Raw genomic sequence first — 10,853 nt, 5'->3', positions numbered from 1 at the left:
CACAACAGCATGCAGCCCATGCACCTGCACCCAAAATCAGCAGACAGGCACACCCTGCAACCACTCCCTCTTCCTCCACTCCCAAACCTTCTCCCTCTTCCCACCCCAATGTCCCTAAAAAACTTTTCCTATCCACCATTGGCATCTTCCCTCCCACTCCCCCCTCATCCTGCATTTCTGGCCAGGGTCTTAAAAATCCAGCCAAGCACCTCAGCCACCCAGTCCATGAGCTGAGTCGTCACCATACCCACTTGTCGTGGAAAAGGATCCAGGGCACATGTCCTGAGGGTGAAGGAGCATGCACCAGGCAACCTCAAGGGAAAGGAGCCTGCCACAGCTGCCGTAAGGAACAAGGATCCTGCCCAAGCTGCTGCCAGGAAGACAAAGGAGCCTGTCCCAGCTGCTGCCACGAAGACTAAGGAGCCTTCCCCAGCTGCTGGTAAGCAGTTAAAGGAGCCTGCCCCAACTGCTGCCAGGAAGATGAAGGAGCCTGCCACAGCTGCTGCCAGGAAGCCTAAGGAGCCTGCCCCAGCTGCCAGGAAGAGCAAGGAGCCAGCACCTGCAGGCAGGAAGGGCAAGGGGCCTGGGGCAGGCACTTTGATGGAGCCCCCACCACCAACCATGGTTGTGCAGCTGTCCGAGGCTGCAGGGGATGGGCAGGAGCCCTCCCTCCCCCAGCAGCACCACCACCACCATTTAGCAGCCGTCCAAGGTTGCAGGGGATGGGCAGGAGCCTCCCCCGCCCACAGCAGCACCACCACTACCATTGGGCAGCCATCCGAGGTTGCAGGGGATTAGCAGGAGCCTCCCCCAGCAGCAGCACCACCACCACATTGAGCAGGCGTCTGAGGTTGCAGGGGAAGGGCAGGAACCTCCCCCCCACAGCAGCAGCAGCACCACCACCACCATTGAGCAGCCGTCCAAGGTTGCAGAGGATGGGCAGGAGCCTCCCCTGCCAGCAGCACCACCACCACATTGAGCAGCCGTCTGAGGTTGCAGGGGATGGGCAGGAGCCTTCCCCCATCCCGAGGCAGCAGCAGCACCACCACCATTAAGCAGCCGTCCGAGGTTGCAGGGGATGGGCAGGAGCCCCCCTCCCCCCAGCACCACTACCAGTGAGCAGCCGTCACTGCCGGCAGGTGGTGTGTAATCCTGCCTCTATGGGCTACTGTGCAGCCTGCCCCCTGCAAATCCAGTGGGTCTGACACCCACCTGAGAGACTGTGACCTTGCACTCCCCAGGATCACGAGCACAGGGTACAATGCCCCCTTCAGAACCAGTGGGTAAGACACCCACATACTCTAGCCTCCCCAGTATCAAGAGCACAGGGCACTGTGCCCCCTCCAGAACCAGTGGGTAAGACACCCACCTACCCCAGCCTCTCCAGGTTCAAGAGCACAGGACACAATGCCCTCTCCAGAACCAGTGGGTAAGACATCCACCTACCTCAGCCTCCCCAGGATCAAGAGCACAGGGCACGATGCCCCCTCCAGAACCAGTGGGCAAGTCACTCACTTGAGAGACTGTGGCCTTGCACTCCCCAGGACCAAGCACAGGGCATGTTGCCCCCTCCAGAGCATGTGGGAAAGTCACCCACTTGAGAGACTGTGGCCTTGCACTCCCCAAGACCAAGCACAAGGCATGTTGCCCCCTCCAGACCAATGGTCTTGTTCCAACTGAGATGCCCCCCGTCTCTCCTCCCCTGAGGTGCCTGTCTATTTCCAAACTGATGCCCCTGCAGTGTTGTCTCCGTGTTGAGGCAAGTGCCATATGTGGCCTTGGAATTTGGCCTGTGGCCATGTGGACAACGTACATTGTGGACTGGGCTGTGTCCATTTTTATGTACATATGTATATATCTATTCTCTTGACTTATTTATCTTCATGTGTTGCTCTCATTACGTTCACTTTTTCTAAAACGTTTTGTCATGCATTATTCATCCGAGGTACTGGGTAAATATGTTTTAGTACTGCAGCTGATTGTGTGTATGGTGTTGGGGTGTATGTGTTGTGCGTGTGTGTGTCACTCTTGTTTTGCTCCCCCCTCCCTTTTGTGCTAGGCGGCTGTATTCACTGTCGTCGTCTTTGCCATCGTTGGTGTTCGCGGTGGAGCAGCACGAAGACGACCATGGGGAAGACATGCAGCTCGGGCTCCATGGGGGCGTGTATGTACCCCGTGTCTTCAATGGTGAGTCCTTTCTCTTCTGAGGTCTGTTTCTGCCAGGCTTTTGATGTCGTTGGTACCGCCCTGGAAAATGTGGTGGTTTCATAGGTCATAATATGGTGGGCGGAACATTGACTTCCGCCTGGCTGTAGGCAGCTACCGCCGTGGTGGATGTTGTTTCCGCCCTGGCGGGCGGTGTGGTACATTGGCTGTCTATCGGAGATAACACCGCCATGGTCATAATTTGGCGGTAGTTACTGCCATCCTGTTGGCGGCATTGCCGCCACCTTTACACCAACCGCATGGGTTGGAAAGAGGGCCATAGTTGCCAGACTCTTAATGAACGAACAGCTTGTCATGCAGGTGGTAGATAACTTATCTCTGCTGCTATAAAATGACCTTCCGGCTGCCAGATGACAAAGTTGCACTGGTGTAGTATTGAATTACTATTTTTCTTAAGGATATTATGGGGGTCATTATGACCCCGGTGGACAGCGGTAAAATGGAGAAAAGTACTGCCAACGGACTGATAGTTCTTTTCCCCATTTTAAGAGATTGGCGGTTTGGCTCAAGCCAAACCGTCAATGTACCACGCTGTCTGCCACGGCGGTAACGACTACCGGGCTGGAGACTTCAGTCTCCAGCTAGGCGGCCGTCACTAGCCCGCCCTCGGGATTATGACCCCGCCTACCGCAATGGTTTTCGTGGCTTCCCTACCGCCATGAAAACCATGGCCGTAGACACTATCAGTGACGGGGAACTTCTTCCCTGTCACTGATAGGGGTCTTCTCCACCCTCAACCCCCTCCCCAGGTTTCCCCCACTTCCTCTTCAGACCCCCCACGACATACACGCACATTCACTCACCAACGAACACACACATACACTCATACCCACATTTATCCACGCATGCATACATCCATTCACACACACATCCACATACACTGACATACGTGCATGCACACATGCATGCACAAAACACAACATACATGCACTCACACATCCATACACACACACACAGACAACACGCATCACACACCCACATACATGCACGCACAGGCATACACTACACCCCCCTCCCCTGTCGGAGCACCAAACTTACCTGATGTCAGGGGGTCCTTCGGCAGGAGACAGGACGGTGCGCTGCTGCCAGGCAGTATCATGGGTCATGATATGGTCTGCGGCGGTCTACTGGCGTGGCACTGCTGCTGGCAGCAGCACCACCTTACAGCCATCCGCCGGCATGACCACAGCCGGATTTCCGCCATCATTCTGGCGGAAATCCGGCTATGGTCTTAATTCGGCTGATGGCTGGTAGCCGCAGCGACAGTCTTTTGGTGGCCGACGCCACAGCAGTAGGCGGTATAAATCGCCAATGTTACAATGAGGGCCTATGTTTGTTTTCTTTTCAATTACAAGTCCTGTTACAATATCTGTTGTCAAGAAAATTAAGAGGAGTTGGTCCTCGCAGTTGCAGGCGTACAGATATACAGATATAGGTTTCTTACACATAAACCAAGTCAGTTTACAGGAACATTTTATTAGAGTGTGACATCTTAGAAACACCATGATACACTAAATCAGTAGCATGACGACAGTTATACAACTCAACCTCAGCCTAATCTCAAGTGTTCAACTGAACCTGTTTGGAGCTATGTTCTCAGCACCTTTATGCCCTTGCGGGTCATTAGCCATGCTCTATAAATTCTGTTTGAAGGATTGATTGAAGTGATCCTGGCAGAAAAGACACAACCTTCCTTTCATCCCTCAGCTCCTACACTGGAGCAGGGGAGACAGGGATCCATGCACCTTTGAACACTTACTTACATATGTGAACTTGGGGTACTTTCATTTGCAAGTTCAGCTTCTAGGGTTGTCGCGTTGGCTCTCATGATCCTAAATGAGACTACTGGATTCCTAAGTAGCAGGGTCGTTCCTGGTGTGGGGGACTGAGCCTGACCCACTAAGAAGGACCTCTGTCACCTTCAATCCGGTTTTGCTCTAGCTAACTAGCAGTGCCTCATCTCTCCCAAGGGGAAGGGATGATTGGGCAGCCGAGCGCATGACATCTTTAGAACTTCTCAGGGAAGTCGTGGTCGCTCAGATCCCAACCAGCTCTCTCATTTACAGTATGATCTCATATACAAATGACAAAGGCAGTTTAAGTTTTATAGATTTATTTTAATAAAACGACTGCATTTTAGATAATAAGGCGTGAGCCGCAATAACCAGAACCATACAACACAGTAGGATTGAAATAGTCACGAGGAGAGTGAAACATAAGAATAACGCTATCATAGTGTTAGTAGATTACGTTCTCTTTAAGTAAGTTCTATTTTGAGCACAGCATGTTAAGCTCTAAGCTTGCCTTTCAGATTCCCTGGGAAGACATCAACCCTCATACCTGAGCAAAGGCCTGTGATATGGATCAGCATCTGCAACAGGGCAGTCAGCGTCTAGTTGTTGTTCCCTGGTCGGAATATCCTTCTTGCGTGTATTAGGACAAGGAAGTGTTTTTATAACTAACATGTCGATGTGGTAACAAAACGTCCCTACGCAAGAATGTACATCTGCAACCCAAAGACTAAACTCCTACCACGTCTATCGGCAATGTACCAGACTGTATCCTTGACTGAAACACAGAGTGAGCAAGAATGTGTTATTGAAAACTCCAGTGCTGAAGTAGGCTAAACAGTGTGTTATAAAAAATAAAACGAGACCGTATAACTGACTATTTGAAAAATAACAGTACGAAGCTGAATAAAATGCATTTAGAGCAAAGTGCACAGAGCCCCGATGCTGCGAGCAAAGGAATAAAATACACCCAGGGCAAAGTGCACAAAGGCCTAACACCTGAAGCAAACGCGCAAAGGATACATAAAAATGACCACACTACAGGGTATTTGGCTCAAATGGTTGCAGCAGGTCAACCCTGCCCTCCAGGGTTTCACCTTTGCCACCTAGCCTTCCCGCATATGGTCACTTCCAGATATACTTGCACTGTCTTTAAAGTAAACAGAATTTCAGATGCCATGATGGCACAGTAAACAAAGACAAACACTATGAAAGAGATGATACGTTTTACTGGACCAATGCAAGAGATATTTCAGTGGTAATGGTAATGTGTAAGTTTTTAGGACTTCAGAGCATCTTTCTGATAAGAATGAACTGGATTAGCACAATCTTGCAGTTTATATCACAAAGGGATGGGAGAGGAAGGATGTGACGGAGGAGATGGGGCATGTCATTTGTAAAGGTTATCAGTTACTCTGCAAATTGTCTACCAAATTCCCAAACAATTAATATATTAATGCCTCACAAAGCATCCCATACAAATGGCAAGCCAGGAAGGTCATTTTAGGTACTGCAATTGCAAACCTAATTGAAATTATTCACATACTTACATAATATTTTACACAAAAGACAGACACATGCGCCGTCCCCGTGGTTGAGAACTGGTCCGCCACATGCAAAGCTTTTCACCCCTGACCTGGAGGAAGAAATCTTAAATCAATAATTGAAAGCACTTGACAACTTTCATTGAACAGTTGGTGCTATAAATTGCATTTTTGCTAATTTGTATTTGCGGTCGGCGGAGCATAGCTATCAATAGTGCATCAGGCCGAGTGGCACTGGGCCCAGAGTGTAACAGACCCTCTGCATCTTTCACTGCAAAACCAGTGGGCGGATTTAATTTTCCCTTCTTGGCCACTACTTTACAAGCATTTACATATATCAGTTATACTGATTCATTACTTGTCATTGGCATACCCTCTATCTATAGCACCTTCATTGTCTTTAAGACAAAGAGATTAAGATAATGAAACCCATCCTGTTACACTGTGGTGAAGTTATTCCTACAGAAGTTTTAAAAAGTACGTGATGCTTAAAGAAAAATGACTGCTCCTTACCTTCTAATTGTAAATAAACCCAAGTGCTGGTTAAACTGTATTCTGTGAAAGTGAGTTAAAACCATTAGCTGTGTAGTCTTAACAACAAGCTGGCAACCGTGGCCGGTTTAATTCCACTCAGAGCAGTGCCAGGAAAATAAACAAGCAATGGCAAACAAATAGGTTTGGCGTTGGCTGCCAGCCTTTTGACTTGGTCAATGCATGCTTTGCCATTATTGTTGTAAAATTTCATAGCCGATGGAGCTGGTTAAAATATTATTTGTCATTATAAACCACACATTATCATTACAGTTCTTGACACTGAAGGGATCTACTTGCGAAAAGGCTGAAGGCCATCACTCACAATGAAGTTAGCCAGTGGTGGGCTGGCCCACTGCCCAGGTTGAATCTTGTGGTGAGGTGTAAAAAAATATAAATTACACAATTAATGAAGGGGAGCTGGCTGAACGCCCCAATAAGTAAGTATATAATATATACATAATTTTAGCAAATTCGAAAGGTCCTGGATAACGCCGGACAAAAATGTTCTTTCATCAAGGAAAGCTTTCACAACGAAGACCTCCTTCATCAGCTGCATGGGGAAAATAAGTCAAGCTCGTGAGAGGAGCGTCATGGCTCATTGAGAGTATGAGTGGAACAGATGGCTCATGCGCATTAGAAAATGTTGGCATTTAATAAATGGAGGATTGGCTGAGAGCTCCAGCAGGGCAAGTTCCTGAATTTTAATCAGCGTGAGTGCACACATCAAATGCGTATGTAATAGAGATTTTAAAATTCCAATCTAAGATAAAATTACCTTAATTAGACAATATGAACATTACTTGTGATCTGAAATAAAGCGAATTCTTTTCATGTTATTTATGAACAGAGCTGTAATAGGGCTTCCATAGACAATCAGGACACAAGACCAAAATATCAAGTATATGACTCTCTCTACAATTATACTTTATATAATAACGCTGCCATCTGTTTGGTCATTTTCTCTTTCATGAACCATCTACCAAGCGTGCACAGAAGCATACCACAGAGCCTTAGCTCAGCACTGTGACTCCACAATAAAAGCATCAATGGAAACCAAACTGCGATTATTTACTTCATCAACCAATCAGTGATGGCAACAACTAATGGAAACATAACAAGTATGGTAGGCAAAAGGATTGCTTCCGTAGTCTCGGACCCTAGGAAATGTTAGTTGCGGGTTAAGGAGGTTTTTATTTACCAATATTCAGTTAAATTGATTGGCTATTTCATCAGGACAGGAAAGAAATTAATTTGAATTTTTAGATCTCAATTTATTTTCATAGTCGGGAGAACGAAGGAGAGTGCCATGTCATAGCATGGTATGCATTGTAAATGCAGTAAGCAGTGCTTAATTTGTAAATAAAAAGGTGCCGGTGCCCAAAGACCTCCTCTTAAACACGCTGCTGCTGCAATTAAATGTGGGAACACGGAATACTGAGGGTCGTGATACTGAAGCCATCTCGGGCCTCTTCAATCCTTTTAAAGTCACTCCCTGCCCCTTCAGCTCACTCTAGTAGCTTTCAACTTTCTCCCTTTGTGACGCTTTTTCGTTTTTCCCTTCCTCAGTCTTTCCCATATGTGTATTTTGCTCGCAGCAAATGCTTGAGGCAGAGGAATAAGCACCGGCCCTCAAAAAAAGGTGCCGGTGCCCGGCACCGGAAAACACAAGCACAAATTAAGCACTGGCAATAAGACAGTTTCATCTTTTCTAACATGGTTCACAGTCGATGAGGATCACACAATTAGCCGTGTATATATCTATGGTTTTTCAGCAAAGAAATTCTTCAGTTCTACTTGAAGTAGGTCTATTCTTTTAGTTATGATGCTTAAAACTGAATTCTGTTAACACTGAATTTTTACTAATGAATATTCATGCATTTTGAGTGTTGAATTTACATAGAAAATAAGTTAACGTAATGAAATAATACACGCATTTGAAATTGTGCCTTCTTCATTGATCGCCAATATGCACGAAGTGTACTTATTAATAGCTTATTAATGTAAAATGTTGAGCCAATGTTTGGATTAATGTTGTAGTATATCATATTAAAGATTATGTTGGTCATTACAACCCTGGCGGTCGGTGTTAAAGTGGCGGTAAAACCCTCAAACAGGCCGGCGGAAAAAATGGAATCACGACCGTGGCAGAAACCGCCAACAAAGACAGCCACTTTAACACTCTGACCGCCACGGCGGTACAAACAAACAGCGCGGCGGTCACCGCCAACAGACAGGCGGAGGACAATGTACCGCCCACAGTATCACTACCTACCAATCCGCCACCTTTCCCGGGGCGGATTCCCTGCGGACAAAAACACGCCGGAAACAGGACTTCGAAGGGTAAACGCTCACCTCTACACACCCCACGAGGAATGAGGACGCCATGGAACCCGAGCTCCAGATCCTGCCAGCCCTTATCTTCTTGCTCCTCTACCAGGAGCACGAATGCCGGCGGCAAAGACCACGGTGAGTACTGCACCTACGACACAGGGGATGGGGGAGGGAAAAAACAGGGATACACCCCCACCCCCACGACAACACACACACTAATATATATTGATACATTACAGTTACACCTCCTAACCCCCCCCGGAAGAATGCAAAGACAAAAGGAAATGAGTGTAACCATTGTAATATATTAAAATCCAGTACGCAAAAATATATATATACAATATAAACAAAATATACACCAAGAATAGTAGTCGAGGTAGTGCTCCATTGAAGTCTGTGGAACACTGGGCCCACACGGTATGGGCGAGGCCCACACTCAATCCCCGAACATGACGGAGAGAACACTGCAGGGGCATCAGATAGCGATAAAACAGGCACCTCAGGGGGAAGGGAAAAGGGGGGCACCTCAGCCGGTTGAGTGCACGACGCCAAATCCACGAGGGGGCCACATGCCCACTGTTCCATCCTGGGGAGTGAAAAGCCACAGTCTCTCAAGTCTCACAAGTGGGTGGTTTGCCCACTGCTTTATCCTGGGGAGTGCAAAGCCACAGTCTCTCAAGTCTCTACAGCGGGTGGTTTGCCCACTGTTCAATCCTGGGGAGTGCAAAGCCACAGTCTCTACAGTGGGTGGTTTGCCCACTGTTCCATCCTGGGAGGTCAAAGCCACAGTCTCTCAAGTCTCTACAGTGGGTGGGATGCCCACTGCTTTATCCTGGGAAGTGCAAAGCCACAGTCTTTCAAGTCTCTACAGTGGGTGGGTTGCCCACTGTTCCATCTTGGGGAGTGCAAAGCCACAGTCTCTCAAATGGATGCCTTTCTCCACTGGTTCTGGAGGGGGCTTTGTGCCCAAAGTGCTTCATCCTGCCAAGGACAGAAGTAGTGGATGTGATACTCCACTGGTTCAGGAGGTGACTTTGTGCCCAGAGTGCTTCATCCTGCCAAGGACAGAGGTAGTGGATGTGATACTCCACTGGTTCTGGAGGGGGCTTGTGTGCCTGTGGATGCTTGGTAGTTGTTTGTGGTGTCTCTCTCTGGCCTTCTCTCGGTAATTGTGGTCGTAGGGGTTTGTGGGTCATGTGGGTGTGTGTTTTATTTTGTAATGGGTGTGTGGGAGTGGTGTGTGTATGTGTATCAGGTGTGTGTGTTTCGAATTGTCCAATGTGGATGTGTTTTGTAAAAGTGTGTGTATTTTGAGCGCGGCGGTGTGTACCGCCAATGGAATACCGCCGTTGAAAGACCACTGCGTGGATTCATGTGTCGTGATAGTGTGGGCGTATTTCTGTTGGCGTGACGGTGGAGGATTTGTTTTCGTCAGTTTATCACTGACCTTTGGTGTGGCGGACTTGTGTGGGTGTCTGAATTTTGGCAGATTCCGAGCTGTGGGTCATAATAGCTGTGGCGGATTTCCGCGGCGGCGGCGGTGTGTTGGCAGTCTTTTGCATGGCGGTAAGCGGCTTTTACCACCAATGTTGTAATGAGGGCCTATGTATTATGTATTTGCTGTATTAATTGTAGGTCTTACTTTAGAGAGGTCTTGGGCCTAGTTGCACGGCCTCATGTCAAGCTGTATTGCTTAGGAGAGTTATATATCGACCTACAACGTGTCCCCTTCGATCAGCAAGGCATCAGGATTCAGCATTAAAGTTCTGGAAAAGCAAAGTCTCTTCATGAAGTTCGAAAAAGAATAATAACTAAACACGCAAGACAGTTAAGAAGAATATTGCGGAATTGCCTCCCTCCTCTCCGTGCAGTCTGGCTAAGTTAGATTTCCTAAAACTACTTCCCCCGTCATCATTGATCAAAGAATCTCATGTTTGCATTTAGTCCAATGAAAGTAGAACCCCAAATCTAAGACTCACCTGGTACACGATTCGCATGCTGATGATTTGCTCCTCTTCTCCTTTTCTCGTTGTTGGGCTTGTCAGGTATCAATATTGTAGTGGCTTATACTCCAGTGAATGCATCCATTGTCTTCTCCTGGGAAGGTCATTCCTACACACACTACAATATGCATTGTATACCTCGTTAGTAGAGCCTATTCTAGAAAGCAGTTCTCATGAGAAAGAATTTCATCCTCGAGCATTTGGTCAATACAATGGAAAATTACAATTTAATTTTCTAAGCAGCCATTTTATAAGTCGGCCAAAAAATGCAGCTTGACATGAGGCCATGCAACTAGGCTCAAGATCTTGCTAAAGTTAAGGCCTACGATTAATAAAGCTAATACATAGAACATAACCCTTAATATGAAATACTACTACATTAATCAAAACATGAACTCAACATTTTACATTAATAAGCAATTAAT

The sequence above is a fragment of the Pleurodeles waltl genome, chromosome 2_2 (assembly GCF_031143425.1).
Source record: "Pleurodeles waltl isolate 20211129_DDA chromosome 2_2, aPleWal1.hap1.20221129, whole genome shotgun sequence".
NCBI classification, from domain to species: domain Eukaryota; kingdom Metazoa; phylum Chordata; class Amphibia; order Caudata; family Salamandridae; genus Pleurodeles; species Pleurodeles waltl.
The sequence above is the reverse complement of the archived record's forward strand: the minus strand, read 5'-3'. Positions refer to the sequence as shown.